Source organism: Schistocerca serialis, chromosome 2 (genome assembly GCF_023864345.2).
Source record: "Schistocerca serialis cubense isolate TAMUIC-IGC-003099 chromosome 2, iqSchSeri2.2, whole genome shotgun sequence".
Lineage (NCBI taxonomy): Eukaryota > Metazoa > Arthropoda > Insecta > Orthoptera > Acrididae > Schistocerca > Schistocerca serialis.
The window spans coordinates 803756449-803776244 of NC_064639.1; the positions used below are offsets into that span (position 1 = coordinate 803756449).

The following is a 19796-nucleotide window of genomic DNA, read 5'->3' on the forward strand; positions in this document are numbered from 1 at the left end:
TGTTTTGCCTAAAGGTAGTGTCGGATAGGTATTCTCTTTGTTGCACTCATTAAAAGTCTCCTCATTTATTACTGATATAGGTGAGCCGGAATCAATTACTGCTGAGAATTTCGATGAACCAATTTTAATTTCGATAACAGGATGTGAAATGGTTTTCTGAATAACTGGTCTTTCCTGTAAAAGAGTGTCTCTGATGTCGTCAAAAGCAATTACATTTTCGTGAACAACATTTTGCGTGTCAAAGGTAGTGCTTGTGTTATTAGAAGATGCGTCCTGTGCAGTATTTAGTCAGATTCTATCTGACGTGTTATTATTATTAGGAGGATTCTGTGGCATTTCGACTATTTGAACCGTTCTATTACTTCTTCCAGACGTGTTACGCTCTGGATGGTACCTACTGTCGGGTTCATTCATGAGAATATGTTCTTGCGTATGATTTTGCTGTTGGTGAGACCGACTGTTATTATATGTACGCTGGTAATTGTGCTCATCGTTTTTACGTCTGTCGTAATAATCATTCCTATACGGTGTATTGCGATAGGAATTGAAATACTGTCTTCTTTGTACATAGTTGTTTCTCTGCTCCCGTGCGTTACTATTTGTTGTAGCTTGGACTATACGTGCACGCGGCGAAACATTAAAGCCTGGTTGACCTTGTGTATTCCATTGTTGGTTAGGTATGCTAACCGGCTGGTTTTGATGTTGTTGTTGTGAAACACCTCTATTGTTACTAAAGTGTTGTTCCTGTTGCTGAAAATTTTGACGGTATTGATAATTAGAATTTAGCCTGTTATTAAAGTTTTGGTAGTTGTCGTTCCTAAAACGTCTGTTATCTTTCCGATTGGAATTACGTCCCTGATCATAATTGCAGTACTGTTGTTGACCTTGGTTGTTACTCGAAAAGTTTTTGTTTACAAAAGAATAATCGGATTGCTGTACTTCCAAGAGCTGTAAAAGATCCCTGAATGCTGAAATGTTTTCTTTTTGCTGGCCTGTTAGAAGTGACACTCGTAATGACCGTGGTAATTTAGAGATGCATAGTTGTATAAGTGCGGATTCACTGTACGGTTCACTTAGGTACTGGTTTTGTTGTACCATGTGCTCAAAAAATTGCGTTACACTGGGAAAATTTGAGTTTTCATAGTTTGGCAAACTAATTAGTTGGTCTTTAATTCCGCGCTGTGTCGTCTTCGACCAGTACGCTGACAGAAAAGCATTCTGAAATTCCTCTACCGAGTAACACTGTCTCGCGATCGGTCTCATACGAGTTGCCGGTTCGCCTTCCAAAAAACTGCAAATAAATTCAAGTTTATGTGTTACAGGCCAAGTCGGTGGAAGAGCAAAACTAAACTGTTGAATCCAATCCAGTGGGTGAATCTGCGTTCTATCGTTTTTAAATATTTTGAACTTTCTTACTGACAGAAAATGTTTGTAATCGAAATTATCATCTCTGTGTGATGTAACAGGTTCAGGATCGTAAGAGTATCTATTGAACTGTGGTTGTTCGGAATCTAAGTCCCGTACTCTCTGCAGATTACCCAAATTATACGCGCTGCGTGAGTCTGACACATGTTCATAAAGTGGCGTCTGTTGTGTATTATTAACAGAAGTGTTTTTCATTTCTGTTACTTCTTGTTGTAAATTTGATAACTTCCTACGTAACGTGTTGTTAGATGAATCGATCTCATTAATTGTCTGCTGTAAATTTTGAAATTCAGGCGTTTGGATAAATGAAACCGGTGCAGTATCGTCTGATTTATTGTCATTAGTAATTTCGATAGCATCAATACGACTGGCCAATTCATCACATTTTTCAGTCAGTATTTTAACCTGATCATCGGTTTTAGAATCAGACGCATTAATCTGTTTTTGCAACTTGCGCGTAGTTTCGCTCAGTTTTTTAACATCACCTTTGATAACATCACAATCCTGTGTTAGATCTAATTGTTCGAATCTATCTGTCACTGTTTGAATATTTACTGTGTGTGTATCTGTTTTTGATTTAAGATCAGAAATTTCATCCCGTAATTCCGCGTTCAATTGTTCTATGGTATTAATTTTGTCGGACACTGTAGTAATATTATTGTCTACATACGTCTTCGCTTTCGCGAATATTTTACGTTTGTCCTCTTGTCTTTGTGCAGTGATTGTTTCCATGACTTGTCGTTTTACCTTGTTTTGATCCTGAATAAATCTGCGGAAACGCGTATCACTGTTCTGTATGTGCTGATTAAAGCGCTCGTTAATCTGAGTGTTCTGCTGTTCGAATTTCGCGTCTATCTTTGCGTCCATAGTGCGCGAAAGTTCTACCGTCATTGCTTTAAACTCGTCGCGTAATTGTGTAGCTTTTTCAGAGCATTGTTTAGCGACTCCGCTAATTTCGTCTCTGAGTGTTTCTGTTGCGGCTGTTTGCATTTCTCTTAATTCTTGCGAAACAGATTTAATTTCTTCGCTATTTTTTTGTGAACAAGCCTCAATTTCCGCGCGCAGCTGTTCCTTAGTGTCATGGCACTGCGCAGCAACGGCTCTAATTTGTTCACTGAGCTGTCTCGAATTGTCGTTTAATTTTTCATTTAAGTGTTGTTTGAGATTTTCATTATCTTGTTTGTTCTCTTCCCTAAGTTGTTTGAGATTTTCGTCATTATTGTCAAGTTTCTCATTTAAGTGTTTGTTATCTTCCCTAAGTTGTTTGACATCTACACTAAGTTGTTTGAAATTTTGCCGCAAAAATGCCATAATTGGATCCGATTCAAAATTAGCATTTCTATTCTCTGTGCTGTTCAATAGTGGATCTGGAACTTTCTCGCTTACTGTAACCATTTGGTTATTCTGAGATTTAGAAAAAAGTTTGTCAGTCGAATGTACACTGTCAGACATTATTTCGGAATTAAATAAATCCGTCTTACTTTGTGTATCCTGTTCATTTTCATTAGACAAATTCGTCTGTTCGTCACTTAAATTTTCCAAATCGGGTGTGTTAAGCTCGGCAGCGCTCATTACAATAGAGCGCTCCGCATCATCAATTGTCGTCAAATTAACAGACGAGACAATTGAGTTCGTTTGTTCATTATCAAGGTAAAAGTCATCACTAGTGGTTGTAATGCACTGATTGTTAGTGAACGCAGGATTGTCATCATTACACTGCGTGTCACATGTCCTATCGGTAAAGTTGTTTGCGTCGGTAATTTCATTCATAATACCTCGCGATACACTATTCACAGTCTTTCGCGGCATTTTTACAATAGTCAAAATTTTTCACAAAACAAATAAACACAATACAAAAGCAACACACAAATACAACAAAGCAACAAATTGCCGTTGACCTGTAGAAGGAAAGTCACAAGATTAATAAAAGCGTAGCGCCAAATCCTAATTATATCTAAGCAAACAAGAGCAGATATCTGACTGTCGCTCAAAAGACTCTCAACGAAATACGATCCTGGCAGGGTCGCCAAGTGTAACCTCCCCACCGCAATTTTTTTAAAGAAAATATAGCAATACTTAATAGAAATGGGAGCCAAGTGTAACCTCCCCACAAAAATTTTAAAAGAAAAGGACGATACTAATTAGAAATGCTGATGGACACGGCTCTATGCGTAACCTGCCCACAATGAAATGTACTGACAATGGGAACAAAAATGTGAAATACGCAATCTGACTCAAATATAAATTCTTCACAAAATTTGAAGTCCGTTCAGTGACAAGAAAATACAATTAAACCGAAATATCGGTCTTTGGCCCTGTGTAAAACAATCAGAATTAAAGTCTTACCTCAGAATAAATGGATGTCACATATCTGCTCTTGTTGTTGCGCACCGCTTGGAGGAACTGCATTGCAATTAATAATATTCTCTTTTTTTTTTTGATTTTAGTGGAATTTTTCTTCAAAAGAAGTGGAATGAAATGGGAAGTGCAACGAAATCTTGAGTTCAATAAAAAATTAATTTTTTGAGAAAATGCTTTTGAAATAAAAAATTATTATTGGGAGACTTGTTGGAGAATAATTACAATAAATAAAATTTTTCATTATCTAATGATTATATTAATTAACAGTATACCTTATTCCTCATCTTGACCAGTGTTGCCGACCGCCTACATCACACAACCGCACTGGGCTGCTACTACTGACCGACCGCTCTGCATGACGACTACAGACTGAGTACTGCTCTCAACTAGACAGAGCTACAGACTCGCAACGACTACTGTACTGCACTGGCCTACAGCTACTAACAGACTCGCAACGACTGCTACTGACAGACTCGCAACGACTACTCGACTGACTCGCAACACTCGCGCGGTCAAGCGCAAACTCTCTGGTCACAGATGCTACAATGCCTCGCCATCGCTGCTGCGTTACATACGTGTTTCATAGTTAGCATCACACTTTGACAGAGCTGTGACAAGGCGAGTAGGGTGAGCTCAGGAAAGCCAGTAGCAAGCGCACTTGAAGTAGCCCTGAAGAACCGGATTATAAATTTTGCCAGCCATAATGAAGCTAGGGGCGTTCTCAGTTACCAAATACCGGTGCAATAAGAGAGCAACAGTATTTGACAGTAAAATGACGCCCTATCCGTCTAGCATACAACATTGCTTGTCTCTGCATACGCGGACGTGAGGTCATCTCGGAAATGAAATCCGAAATATAGATTAAAATTGTTGTGTTCCCGCCCGGGATCGAACCGGGGACCTTCTGCGTGTAAAGCAGACGTGATAACCGCTACACCACGCAAACGACGGTTCTTTTCATGTACCACCCGGAGACTCGTAATAGCAACAGTTTCTCTTCTGTGTTAGCAAGGGCATCGGCTACGAGCTCCCTCCGATTCGTGAAGTTCCTGTAGTAAAAGACGTCGATGGAAACAATCCAACCGCGACAGACAGGGAGAACGCTGGCTGAGCTGCAGCCCTACATGGTGAGACCATCAAAGGTGGCGTCATTCACATGCAGTGCGTTTTCGGAACGAATAGGCTCGTTGGTCTAGGGGTATGATTCCTGCTTCGGGTGCAGGAGGTCCCGGGTTCAAATCCCGGACGAGCCCTTGCGTTTTGTACAACGGTGTGGTAACAAATCGCATGGCGGCGGCTGTTTCGCGCATTTCCAGGCCTCCAAGTCAGCGCTAAAATCCGACAACCAGTTCTGAAACCGTTTCATGTTTCATTTGAGCCATGTGCACCCTGCTGATGGAACGTTTGAAGTTGATTTAAATGGTCACAGTAGAGATCGTAGCAAGTGTCTTGCTGAGTGCGACGAAAACGGGTTTCCGCCCGCAATCGAGCCGGGGACCTTCTGCGTGTTCGGCACGGCGCCTGGGCTCGGCGGCAGCTGCTGCTCTTTCCTTCCTTACGAGATACCGTCGATTCGCGCAGTCGTTATTGCAAAAGATGTCACCAAAGGCAATCGCTTCGTTAGCGGCACTTTGCCTGGGCTCGGCGGCAGCTCTACATGGAGGCACCAGCAGCCCAGCCAGGCCGCCGCCGCCACCGGTGCGCCACAGCGCAAGGAGCCGGCGGCCGCCCTGCAATGCCCCTGTCGTTGCATATTCCACCCGCCCCATATCCTCTCCATGTCTGACTCACTACCCCAAATGACACTGCAGTCGACGTGCTTATTACTATCGCTTTTGGAAGAACCAAGGCGCAGTATTCTAGTGTCGAACCGGTACTGCAAATTGGGATTAAGCAAAATTTTATTGTGTGGTCGAGCGACAGCCTCGGCTCGCTCTTCCTACATGATCGCTTCTTGTGCGGAATAATTCCTAGCTCGCCGATGGCTTCAGAGTTGGTCTTCTCGAAGTTTTGCTTTCGCACTGCATTCCGCAATCTTTTCGTTAAGAGTTGTGTGCTTCGGTTTCCCGACTCTCTTGTGTTTAGTGCGTTTGGCTTCTCTTAACCCTTAGCCACCGCTTGCCGAAATTTCCACTGTAACCTCCCCACCGTAATTTTATAAGAAATGTAAGTGACAATACTTAATACAAATGGGAGCCGAGTGTAACCTCCCCACAAAAATTTGAAAGAAAGAAATATGACAATATTTAATTATGAATGCTAATGGACATTGCTCTAAGCGTAACCTGTCCACAATCAAATGTACTGACAATGGCAACAAAAATGTGAAATTCGCAATCTGACTCGAATGTAAATCCTTCAAAAAAAATTAAAGTCCATTCAGTGATAAGGAAATTCAATTAAACCGAAACATCGGTCTTTGGCCCTGTGTAAAAACAATCAGAATTAAAGTCTTACCTCAGAATAAATGGATGTCACATATCTGCTCTTGTTGTTGCGCACCGCTTGGAGGAACTGCATTGCAAATAATAATATTCTCTTTTTTTTTGTGATTCTAGTGAAATTTCTCTTCAAAGGAAGTGGAATGAAATGGGAAGTGCAACGAGATCTTTAGTTCAATAAAGAATTAAATTTTTGAAAAAATGCTTTTGAAATAAAAATTATTATTGGGGAACTTGTTGGAGAATAATTACAATAAATAAATTTTTTACATTATCTAATGATTATATTAATTAATAGTATACCTTATTCCTCATCTTGACCAGTGTTGCCGACCGCCTACATCACACAACCGCACTGGGCTGCTACTACTGACCGACCGCTCTGCATGACGACTACAGACTGAGTATTGCTCTCAACTAGACAGAGCTACAGACTCGCAACGACTGACTGACTGCTACTGACTGAGAACCGCTCTGCATAGCGACAACTGGCGAACAGCTCGCAACACTCGCGCGGTCAAGCGCATACTCTCTGGTCACAGATGCTACAATGCCTCGCCATCGCTGCTGCGTTACATACGTGTTTCATAACCCTCCACTGGGGGGGCAAAAATTTGGCAGCGATGGTGAGTCATTTGGACTTGCCAAGCGCGGCAAAATTTTTCTTTAATTAACAAAATTCTACAACTTACAGAATATTTAAATGTTGTGCACACGCACTAAGTACAAAATATACCAGACAAAGACAAAATGTGAATACAAAACATAGTAGCAAATCAGAAAAATGTATATACAAAATTTTTGACAGATAACAAAGTGCACAGGCACTGAAAAAATTCTTTAGCATATGCAGAACAAATAAACAGACTGGCAAGAATAATTAGATGTAGTACATAAAGTATATGTTGTGCACACGCACTAAGTACAAAATATATCAGACAAAGACAAAATGTGAATACAAAACATAGTAGCAAATCAGAAAAGTATATATAAATTATTTGACAGATAAAGTGCACAGGCACTGAAAAAATTCTTTAGCATATTCAGAACAAATAAACAGACTGGCAAAAAATATTATGTTGACAAGTGACATAAGTGTACTCGCATTGGAGTTCAGCGAATCGAAAAATGTACAACCTATGAACATAAATGATGTTACCAAAAAATTTTTTCTTTATGTGACAAGAATCAGGATAGGAAAGGGAAGGATTGCATCATGGTTGTAGCACTTTAGATTGCACACAGCTGCTCTGAAAGTCCATATCTTTCCACTGAAGTACAACACCAAGTGACACAACTTGAAGATCTTTTCCCATCAGAATTTATCAGTGTAGCAAAGACACTGAACTGTCGTAGTAATGTTCCATGTTTTCATTTTGGCAGTACATTAGGTACACCAAACAGTGGGACCATAATAACGTCTTCATTGCTCACGGTGGTGGACAGCATGTCGTGTCAACACCACACTCTTACAAGGCACACCAACGTAGAATTAGTGCAAAACCAAAGATAGTGCTCCATGATCACTAGGATAAACAGGACAAATGGACATTGCAGTAATTCAGGGTAGTTAGCTCATAAGGTGAAGGACATTAAGTCACATAATATTGTCAATTACAGTAGTAGTGTGCGGCATTCATAGCCCAGTTATTGAACATTTCTGTACCATGTATGTAGTATTACAGAAAAATGTTCATTAATTGTTTTACATAGAATCAGTAATCTTCTTTTCCTAGTTACAAAGCATTATTAAATAATCGCATTCTTTTCCAGTTACAGAGTATAATTAAGAATCATTAGCCTTTTCCTAATTACAGTTAATTAATCATTTGTCATTAATTAATCATTTGTCTAATTACAGTTAATTAATCATTTGTATAATTACAGTTAATTAATCATTTGTCGTTAATTAATCATTTGTCTAATTACAGTTAATTAATCATTTGTCGTTAATTAATCATTTGTCTAATTACAGTTAATTAATTAATCATTTGTCATTTCAATATAGTAAGAATTATTAGCCTTAATTAATTACAAGGCATTACTAAACAGTACCATAGTTAATTAATTATGTGTCATTCCAATCTATTAAGAATCATTAGTCTTTTCCTAATTACAAAGCATTATGAAACAGTCACATTCATTTCCAACAACAAAGTATCAACATTGGAAACAAGAGCTAATCAATGGCATAATTAATAACAATTCGTGGAGTGACATTAATTATTGGCACTCAGTGCCCAGCAAGTATTGAATAAAATCATCATTCAGTATTATTCAGATTATTACGAAGTCATTATTAAAAATCAGTTAATTACAGTCAAATCATTAATAATCACAGGCATTATAAGTGGTAACATTACAATAAACAGTGTTCCTCATTCAGTAGTATTCAGATCATTACAAAGGCATTATTAAAATCAGTTAATTACAGTCAAATCATTAGTAATCACAAGCATTATAAGTAGTATCATTACAACAAACAGTGGCAGTTATTAGCTAGTGACAAAGCATTATTTTGAATATAGTCTCATTAAGAGGTCATTACTCAAGTGACATGCTATTCAGAGTTGATCAGTATTATTCAGAATTATCATAAACTAGTGACATTATGTGGGACTGGTAATACATTTTTTTTTGGTAGCAATGCATTGCGTTGGGATCGATAATTAATTGCTGAGGCATAATACTTTTTGCTTTTGACCTATTGCTGCAAATGAGGATAGGTAACGTCATTCGTCATGAGTCAGCTGTAGCAAGATTATGTAACAAGGCAGTACATGTGATCACATTTATAAATGATAAACACAAATGGGTAAAAAATATAAAAATGCAAGTACTAGAACAGGTATAATAAGTAACAGGTTTAGTAAGTGTCATGAAAAACTTCTCCTGGAAAAAAATACAAAAACGGATTATTGACCTGAAAGAAGAAACGCACACTATGCTGAAAAGTAGTGAACTTCGAATTAACAGGCAGTGAAGTGTGTATAAAAATGTGTTCCATAGCTGTCCTTTCCAAAACTTTCAGTCATCCTACTATGCAATGTAACACCTGCTGTCAAAGCAAACTGCAACAAATACTTAAATAACTACGTAGCATAAATACATTACTTCAACATTATCCTCATCTGTAAAGAAAAAACTTCATTATCCATCACTTCATTATCCATATTATCATAACTTCATTATTATCATCACCTGTAAAGAAAAACTTCATTATTCATAACAGCATATCCTTCATCATTATTCATCAGTATTCATTATCATCTGCAAAAAATCACTTCATTACTCATTATTCAACTATTCCTTATCTCTAGCATATTTCATCACTAAAACTAAGATGTGTAGTTCTCTCTGACAGCCTGCATCAATCACCTTGTATTCTGAAAGAAAAAATTAGTTAAGACTGCTATTCTGTGATGAGTATAGTATATTCTTGTTAATGTTTGTTAATCCTGATCCATTTACTCTTCCTCATAAAGTTATTGCATCTCCTTTCGTTTATTCCGTAGGTGAAATTCCCATTTATGTTAAATTTATTTCTTAGAATCATCATTCCTTTCTGAAATTGATGAACAAAGATTAATGTCCTGCATTTAAATCATATACCCATTAAATAATGACTGGTTTATGGTAACATAATTAACCCTACAGCATAACATGACAGAAAACGTAATATGTCAAAAACATTGACAGTGTTCAAAAACAAAATATACACAGAATAATACTATGCAGCAGCAAAAAAAAAAAAAAATGTGAAACAGTCACGATGTTGAGATGTCATAAGGCAAAAAAAATGTCAAAGTCGACTGGTGTGTGTTATATCTTAACTATTTCATAGTGCATACAAACAAAACTGGAGTACAGTCATATACACAAAAAAAAAAGTGGAAAATGTGCACGGTCTGATGTGTAACGACAAGAAAAGCGACCTGCTAACCTTACCTTGCCGGGCACTTGCCAAGAAAAAATACGATAATCATCAATAAGTAGTCACATAAATATAATTGCAGAAATAGTCATAAATGTGTAAATTCATCTGGAAAAATATGCATGGTCTGATGTGTAACGACAAGAAGAGCGACCTGCTAACCTTACCTTGCCGGGCACTTGCCAAGAAAAAATACGATAATCATCAGTAATTAGTCACGTGAAATAATTGCATTAGTAAATGGCATCATAGTGTGTTGAATCATACAGTGGTTTCACTCAATAAACGGTTTAATGTTTGATATATGGTGATTGCCTTTCGATTTTCTGGTTCTCAAAGTTTCGACGTGTACAACATTGGGGTGAGGGATGCTGCGAATCCGATATGGACCTGCGTATAGAAGTTCAAATTTACTGCACTTACCTTTTAATTTGCTGGATAAATAGTGTGTACGTACTAGTATCTTCTGTCCAACGTGAAAGACGCGGCGTGTACAAACCTGTTTTTGCTGTCTTCTCCGGCGCTCTGCGGCACGTTTGATGTTCTTCAGCGCAATGTCAATTATTTCGTGGTGTCGTAGGCGACGACTTTTGGGAAATTCTATTAATTCTTTAATTTTGTTCGGTGGTTCAACGTTTTTCAGTATAACAGTCGGAGATAGCATAGTGGATTCATTTGGAATGGAATTAATTACATCTTGGAATGAGAGTATGTGTGTATCCCAATCAATATGTCTTTTGTGGCAGTATATTCGGCACAGCTTACCAATTTCCTTCATTAATCTTTCACAAGGGTTCGAAGAAGCGTGGTACTTGGATATATAAATCGGAGAAATGTTTCTGGCTCGTAACATGCGTGTCCATACGCTACTACGAAATTGAGATCCATTGTCAGAAATTACTTTCATTACATGCCCTACATGAGATAGAAAATGTTTTACAAATGCTTTCGAAACAGTTTTAGCAGTAGCTTTGCGTAATGGAGTGAAAGTAACAAATTTTGAAGTGAGCTCAACAGCGACAAAAATGTAGCAAAAACCTCTGTTAGTTCTGGGAATCGGACCAAAAATATCTACTGCGGCCATGTGTCTTAATTTAACAGGTATAATGGGATATAATGGAGGAATATGTGAAGTGGTGTCTGATTTAGCTTTCTGGCAAATTTTACAAGACGCTAAAACTCGTCGTATACGTTTTTCCATGTTAGTAAAATAACAGTTCTGTCTCAGTATAAGAAAACATTTTCGTGTTCCGTAATGTGCGTAACTTAAATGAGTGTACCAAACTAGTTTGTTAACCAGTTCGTCAGGAATGCATAATAACCAAATGTTGCTGTCAGGATGAGAGCGGCGAAACAGAATGTCATTGCGTGCAGTGTAGTGGTTTCTAATCGTAACATTATTCTTATCTTGCCAAAGCTGTTTAATTTCTTTCCACACATTGTCTTTGTTTTGTTCTTGTGCTATGTCCTGTAATGACGATGAAATAAAATTTTCAAATGCAACTTGCTGAATGTACATGACACTGAAATTTGTTTTGCAGAAGTTGGTTGCTACGTCTTGCTGATTGTTACCGAGAGAACGCGATAGTGCGTCTGCTATAACATTTTGTGTGCCGGGAATGTGAACTATTGTAAAATTAAATTCTTGTAAATAAAGTTTCCATCTGCTTAATCTGTCGTGAGTAAATTTAGCTGAAAGCAAAAATTGTATAGCTCTATGGTCTGTGTAAACGGTGGTATGTCTGCCATAAAGAAAGTGCCGAAATCTCGTAAAAGCCCATACAACACATAATGTTTCTAATTCTGTAACGGAATAATTTCGTTCAGCGGGTGACAAAATGCGACTTGCAAATGCGATGTTTTTAATTACTGTAGAACCATCTTCTTCAATTTCCTGGAAAATGTGTACGCCTAAAGCGGTGTTAGAACTGTCGGTAGCAATGGAAAAATTTCTAGTAAGATCGGGGTGCGATAAAAGTGGTGCATTCAACAAAGCATGTTTCAGGTTCATGAATTCAGAGTGTGCTTGCTTATCCCAAGACCAAATACTGTTTTTACCTGTTAATTGGCATAGTCTAGGCGTGTCTAAAGCAGAATGGTGAATAAATTTACGAAAAAAGTTAATTAAGCCCAAAAAACTGCGTAATTGCTTTTTTGTTGTAGGAACAGTAATGTCACGTAGAGCTTGAAGTTTTTCCGGATCAGGTGCAATGCCTTCTGCTGAAATTACGTGTCCAAGAAATTTTATAGAAGTTTTACCAAAGTGCGATTTACTGAGGTTAACTGTAAGTCCTTGTGCATGAAAAGTTTGTAACAGTTGTTCAAGAATCAGATTGTGTTCAGACCAATTAGCTTCTGCTATAAGAATGTCGTCTACATACGTCGTAATTCTGTCCTTAATGCAAACGTGTGTCGGATGGCGTCAAAATTAATAACATTTTCGTGAACAAAATTCTGCGTGTCTAAATTATTGCTTACGTTACTGGAATATGCAGTCTGTGCTGTATCTGGTTAAAATCTATCGTACGTGTTATTATTTACTGGAGAATGTTGTGGCATATCCACTATATGAACTGTTCTGTTATTTCTTACTGACGTGTTACGCTATAGATGACACCTATTGTCTGGATCATTCATGATAATGTGTTGTTGCTGATGTTGTTGCTGCTCATAAGATCGACTGTTATTAAATGTACGCTGAAAATTGTGCTCATCATTTTTACGTCTGTCGTGATAGTCATTCCTATACGGTGTATTACGATAGCAATTGAAATACTGTCTTCTTTGTACGTAGTTGTTTCCTTGCTGCCGTACATTACTATTTGTTGGATCTTGGACTATATGCGCACGCGGCGGAACATTAAAGTTTGGTTGACCTTGTAGACTGCATTGTTGGTTACGTATGCTAAGCGGCTGACTTTCATGCTATTGTGGTGGAAAACGTCTATTGTTACCAAAAAATGCGTTTGCTGTTAATTTTACACATACTGATGATTACGATTTTTATCTGTTATTTAAGTTCTCGTGATTCTGGAGTGCCTAATGAAAATTGTCACATTCGGTAAAATTTTGTCACATCGGGTTTTCTTTACAATGTTTCTTAATTCTAGATAGAGCAATAGTTAAAGAGCAGTTTTGATAGATATAAAGGATAGTAGAAGAGAAGGCAGCAGTGCAGAAAACTAAAGATGAAACAGCACTACTACAGCTCGGGGCCCTATGCTCGCTACGGCACATATTCATTAAAGCGTAATGAATCCCCTGAGGTCATTTACGCACTGCAAATAAATTTCAGCTTTTGTGTTATAGGCAATGGCGGTACAAATTCAGAAATAAATTGCTGTCTGCATGCTAATTGTTGTTTCTTCATTACAGGCAATGCTGACGAAAATGCAATAGCAAATTGTCGCATCTGGTTCAAAGCTACTTTCTCCATTACAGATAATAGCGGTGAATGTACAAAAATAAATTGTCTTATACAGTGCAAATCGTGTACCGGTGTTCTGTCATTATTAAATTCTTTACATTTTCTGGCGGATAAAAATTGCTCGTAATCTACGTTCTCGTCACCGAATTTGAGAACACGTTCAGGTTTGTGTGTGAATCTGTTCGTCTGTGTCATTCCGGATTTCAAGTTGCGTAGCTTTTCAGATTTTAAGTCGCGTGGCTTTTCGGATTTTACGTCTCGTAGTCTCTGTAAATTACTCACATTATACGCGCTGCGTGACTCTGACACATGTTCATAAAGTGGCGTCTGTTGTGGTATGTTATTAACTGAAATGTTTTTCATCTCTGTTACTTCTTGTTGTAAATTTGATAACTTCCTACGTAACGTATTGTGAGATGAATCGATCTCATTAATTGTCTGCTGTAAATTTTGAAATTCAGGTGTTTGGATATATGAAACCGGTGCAGTATCGTCTGATTTATTGTCATTAGTATTTTCGATAGCATCAATACGACTGGCCAATTCATCACATTTTTCAGTCAGTATTTTAACCTGATCATCGGTTTTAGAATCAGACGCATTAATCTGTTTTTGCAACTTGCGCGTAGTTTCGCTCAGTTTTTTAACATCACCTTTGATAACATCACAATCCTGTGTTAGATCTAATTGTTCGAATCTATCTGTCACTGTTTGAATATTTACTGTGTGTGTATCTGTTTTTGCTTTAAGATCAGAAATTTCATCCTGTAATTCCGCGTTCAATTGTTCTATGGTATTAATTTTGTCGGACACTGTAGTAATATTATTGTCTACATACGTCTTCGCTTTCGCGAATATTTTACGTTTGTCCTCTTGTCTCTGTGCAGTGATTGTTTCCATGACTTGTCGTTTTACTTTGTTTTGATCTTGAATAAATCTGCGGAAACGCGTATCACTGTTCTGTATGTGCTGATTAAAGCGCTCGTTAATCTGAGTGTTCTGCTGTTCGAATTTCGCGTCTATCTTTGCGTCCATAGTGCGCGAAAGTTCTACCGTCATTGCTCTAAACTCGTCCCGTAATTGTGTAGCTTTTTCAGAGCATTGTTTAGCGACTCCGCTAATTTCGTCTCTGAGTGTTTCTGTTGCGGCTGTTTGCATTTCTCTTAATTCTTGCGAAACAGATTTAATTTCTTCGCTATTTTTTCGTGAACAAGCTTCAATTTCCGCGCGCAGCTGTTCCTTAGTGTCATGGCACTGCGCGGCAACGTCTCTAATTTGTTCACTAAGCTGTCTGTTATCTTCCCTAAGTTGTTTGAAATTTTCACTCTGTTGTTTATTATCTTCCCTAAGTTGTATCAATATTGCCATAATTGGATCCGAGCCAAAATTACCATTTCTATTATCTGTACTGTTCAATAGTGGATCTGGAATTGTTTCACTTTCTGTAACCATTTGGTCATTCTGAAATTTACAAAAAGGTTTGTCAGTCAAATGTATACTATCAGTCATTGTTTCGGAATTAAATAAATCCGTCCTACTTTGTGTGATCTGTTCATCTTCATTAGACAAATTTGTCTGCTCGTCACGTGAATTTACTAAATCGGTTATGTTAAGCTCGGCAGCACTCATTACTATAGATCGCTCCGCGTCATCAATTGTCGTCAAGTTAACAGACGAGACAATTGAGTTCGTTTGTTCATCATTAAGGTAAAAGTCATCATTAGTGGTTGGAATGCACTGATTGTTAGTGAACGCAGGATTGTCATCATTACGCTGCGTATCACAATTACTATCGGTCACGTTGTTTAAGTCGGTAATTTCATTCACAATACTTCGCGATACACTATTCACAGTCTTTCGCGGCATTTTTACAATAGTCAAAATTTTTCACAAAACAAATCAACACAATGCAAAAGCAACACACAAATACAACAAAGCAACAAATTGCCGTTGACCTGTAGAGAGAAAGTCACAATATTATTAAAAGCGTTGCGCTAAATCCTAATTATATCTAAGCAAACAAGAGCAGATATCTGACTGTTCCTCAAAAGATTCTCAACGAAATACGATCCTGGACTGGGTGTCGCCAAGTGTAACCTCCCCACCGTAATTTTATAAGAAATGTAAGTGACAATACTTAATACAAATGGGAGCCGAGTGTAACCTCCCCACAAAAATTTGAAAGAAAGAAATATGACAATATTTAATTATGAATGCTAATGGACATTGCTCTAAGCGTAACCTGTCCACAATCAAATGTACTGACAATGGCAACAAAAATGTGAAATTCGCAATCTGACTCGAATGTAAATCCTTCAAAAAAAATTAAAGTCCATTCAGTGATAAGGAAATTCAATTAAACCGAAACATCGGTCTTTGGCCCTGTGTAAAAACAATCAGAATTAAAGTCTTACCTCAGAATAAATGGATGTCACATATCTGCTCTTGTTGTTGCGCACCGCTTGGAGGAACTGCATTGCAAATAATAATATTCTCTTTTTTTTTGTGATTCTAGTGAAATTTCTCTTCAAAGGAAGTGGAATGAAATGGGAAGTGCAACGAGATCTTTAGTTCAATAAAAAATTAAATTTTTGAAAAAATGCTTTTGAAATAAAAATTATTATTGGGGAACTTGTTGGAGAATAATTACAATAAATAAATTTTTTACATTATCTAATGATTATATTAATTAATAGTATACCTTATTCCTCATCTTGACCAGTGTTGCCGACCGCCTACATCACACAACCGCACTGGGCTGCTACTACTGACCGACCGCTCTGCATGACGACTACAGACTGAGTATTGCTCTCAACTAGACAGAGCTACAGACTCGCAACGACTGACTGACTGCTACTGACTGAGAACCGCTCTGCATAGCGACAACTGGCGAACAGCTCGCAACACTCGCGCGGTCAAGCGCATACTCTCTGGTCACAGATGCTACAATGCCTCGCCATCGCTGCTGCGTTACATACGTGTTTCACCACACTATCATCTGTCGATCTGCAGAGCTCGATGACGGCCTCGCGGCCGTTCCTGAGCTCGTGGAACGGTCGAATCTGCAGTTGTTTCCAGATCTCTCCCACACAACGGCCTCCCAGAAGCTTGGATTACAGAAGTACGCCACTACTCCCAGCCGGAGATTCACGATTGAAAGCAGAATGACATGAGCTACACGCAGCTCCGATTTTTTTTTTTTTTTGTGTCTGACTTACTTTGAAAGACTTTGTAGTCGATTTACTTACTACTGTCGCTGTTGGAAACCAGGTGATAACCGCACAGTATTTTAGAGACGATCAGGTAATGAAAATTTAGAATAAGTAAAACAGTATCAAAAGAAGTTGTGTGGTGGAGCAGCACATGCAATTCACGCTTCCTAGATACTCGTTACTGCATAGAATAATTCTTTTTCTGCGGCGTCTTCAGTATCCGTCTTCTGGAAATTTTTCTTGCAGTATATTGTGCAATCTTTTCGTTATGAGTTGGTGCTTGGTTTCCCGATGTTCTTTTGTTTAGTGCATTCGCCTTCTCTTAACCCTGAGAAACCACATACCGAAACTGAGGCACTGCCGGCTGTTCATAAGCAGTGCTCGATGAAGTTATTTCGCTTTTTATTCGTTGCCTTTAATATTCTTCTCATCAGTGGTGAGTGCTGCCTGCAGAAAGCGTTTATCTTGCGAATTCGCGTGAAAGTTTGTGTTCCCTGTGAGGCCCACTACTTGGGATTAACTTGACTGCTCCAGCCAGGTGGCTCGTTGGTCTAGGGGTATGATTCCTGCTTTGGGTGCAGGAGGTCCCGGGTTCAAATCCCGGACGAGCCCTGCCATTTTGACCGTGCTGAAGAGTGGGTGGAACTCAGCCCCGGTTGCAGCTCCTCAATGAAGAGTTGACGCCCGTTATAGCACGTGGATATAACAAGAATGCGGCACCAGTAAAGTACGTAGGTGTAATTCGGTAGAAAGGCAGACGGTAATTTTGCATGCAACGCAAAAACAAGGTTGTCTTTGCGGGATATGTGCACCGTGAGTGGAGATTCAGCTTAATTGTGCGACAGTCTACCCTCATCTTACTAGCGACGGCAACAACCAAGGGGTGGCATGTAAGATTGAGCGTGGCTAAGAGTTTCTCATTATTAGTTAGCATCACACTTTGACAGAGCTGTGACAAGGCGAGTAGGGTGAGCTCAGGAAAGCCAGTAGCAAGCGCACTTGAAGTAGCCCTGAAGAACCGGATTATAAATTTTGCCAGCCATAATGAAGCTAGGGGCGTTCTCAGTTACCAAATACCGGTGCAATAAGAGAGCAACAGTATTTGACAGTAAAATGACGCCCTATCCGTCTAGCATACAACATTGCTTGTCTCTGCATACGCGGACGTGAGGTCATCTCGGAAATGAAATCCGAAATATAGATTAAAATTGTTGTGTTCCCGCCCGGGATCGAACCGGGGACCTTCTGCGTGTAAAGCAGACGTGATAACCGCTACACCACGGAAACGACGGTTCTTTTCATGTACCACCCGGAGACTCGTAATAGCAACAGTTTCTCTTCTGTGTTAGCAAGGGCATCGGCTACGAGCTCCCTCCGATTCGTGAAGTTCCTGTAGTAAAAGACGTCGATGGAAACAATCCAACCGCGACAGACAGGGAGAACGCTGGCTGAGCTGCAGCCCTACATGGTGAGACCATCAAAGGTGGCGTCATTCACATGCAGTGCGTTTTCGGAACGAATAGGCTCGTTGGTCTAGGGGTATGATTCCTGCTTCGGGTGCAGGAGGTCCCGGGTTCAAATCCCGGACGAGCCCTTGCGTTTTGTACAACGGTGTGGTAACAAATCGCATGGCAGCGGCTGTTTCGCGCATTTCCAGGCCTCCAAGTCAGCGCTAAAATCCACAACCAGTTCTGAAACCGTTTCATGTTTCATTTGAGCCATGTGCACCCTGCTGATGGAACGTTTGAAGTTGATTTAAATGGTCACAGTAGAGATCGTAGCAAGTGTCTTGCTGAGTGCGACGAAAACGGGTTTCCGCCCGCAATCGAGCCGGGGACCTTCTGCGTGTTCGGCACGGCGCCTGGGCTCGGCGGCAGCTGCTGCTCTTTCCTTCCTTACGAGATACCGTCGATTCGCGCAGTCGTTATTGCAAAAGATGTCACCAAAGGCAATCGCTTCGTTAGCGGCACTTTGCCTGGGCTCGGCGGCAGCTCTACATGGAGGCACCAGCAGCCCAGCCAGGCCGCCGCCGCCACCGGTGCGCCACAGCGCAAGGAGCCGGCAGCCGCCCTGCAATGCCCCTGTCGTTGCATATTCCACCCGCCCCATATCCTCTCCATGTCTGACTCACTACCCCAAATGACACTGCAGTCGACGTGCTTATTACTATCGCTTTTGGAAGAACCAAGGCGCTGTATTCTAGTGTCGAACCGGTACTGCAAATTGGGATTAAGCAAAAATTTATTGTGTGGTCGAGCGACAGCCTCGGCTCGCTCTTCCTACATGATCGCTTTTTGTGCGGAATAATTCCTAGCTCGCCGATGGCTTCAGAGTTGGTCTTCTCGAAGTTCTGCTTTCGCACTGCATTCCGCAATCTTTTCGTTATGAGTTGTGTGCTTCGGTTTCCCCGACTTTCTTGTGTTTAGTGCGTTTGGCTTCGGTTAAACCTTAGCCACCGCTTGCCGAAATTTCCACACTATCATCTGTCGATCTGCAGAGCTCGATGGAGGCATCGCGGCCGTTCCTGAGCTCGTGGAACGGTCGAATCTGTAGTTGTTTCCAGATCTCTCCCACACAACGGCCTCCCAGAAGCTTGGATTACAGAAGTACGCCACTACTCCCAGCCGGAGATTCACGATTGAAAGCAGAATGACATGAGCTACACGCAGCTCCGATTTTTTTTTTTTTTTTTTTTTGTGTCTGACCTACTTTGAAAGACTTTGTAGTCGATTTACTTACTACTATCGCTGTTGGAAACCAGGTGATAACCGCACAGTATTTTAGAGACGATCAGGTAATGAAAATTTAGAATAAGTAAAACAGTATCAAAAGAAGTTGTGTGGTGGAGCAGCACATGCAATTCACGCTTCCTAGATAATCGTTACTGCATAGAATAATTCTTTTGTCTGCGGCGTCTTCAGTATCCGTCTTCTGGAAATTTTGCTTGCAGTATATTTTGCAATCTTTTCGTTATGAGTTGGTGCTTGGTTTCCCGA

The 19796-nt window shown here is 39.6% G+C and overlaps 5 non-coding genes across 5 annotated transcripts; 3 read left to right on the forward strand and 2 right to left on the reverse strand.

Annotated features, from left to right (window-relative positions):
* Positions 1 to 4659: 4659 nt before the first annotated feature.
* Positions 4660 to 4732, reverse strand: Trnav-uac (transfer RNA valine (anticodon UAC)). The gene has a single exon. It is a non-coding gene; the product is annotated as a tRNA-Val (tRNA).
* A 235-nt stretch (positions 4733 to 4967) lies between these two features.
* On the forward strand, positions 4968 to 5039 carry Trnap-cgg (transfer RNA proline (anticodon CGG)). The gene has a single exon. It is a non-coding gene; the product is annotated as a tRNA-Pro (tRNA).
* Positions 5040 to 17340: 12301 nt separating this feature from the next.
* Trnap-ugg (transfer RNA proline (anticodon UGG)) lies at positions 17341 to 17412 on the forward strand. The gene has a single exon. It is a non-coding gene; the product is annotated as a tRNA-Pro (tRNA).
* Positions 17413 to 18014: 602 nt separating this feature from the next.
* Positions 18015 to 18087, reverse strand: Trnav-uac (transfer RNA valine (anticodon UAC)). The gene has a single exon. It is a non-coding gene; the product is annotated as a tRNA-Val (tRNA).
* Positions 18088 to 18322: 235 nt separating this feature from the next.
* On the forward strand, positions 18323 to 18394 carry Trnap-cgg (transfer RNA proline (anticodon CGG)). The gene has a single exon. It is a non-coding gene; the product is annotated as a tRNA-Pro (tRNA).
* The last annotated feature ends 1402 nt before the right edge of the window (positions 18395 to 19796 follow it).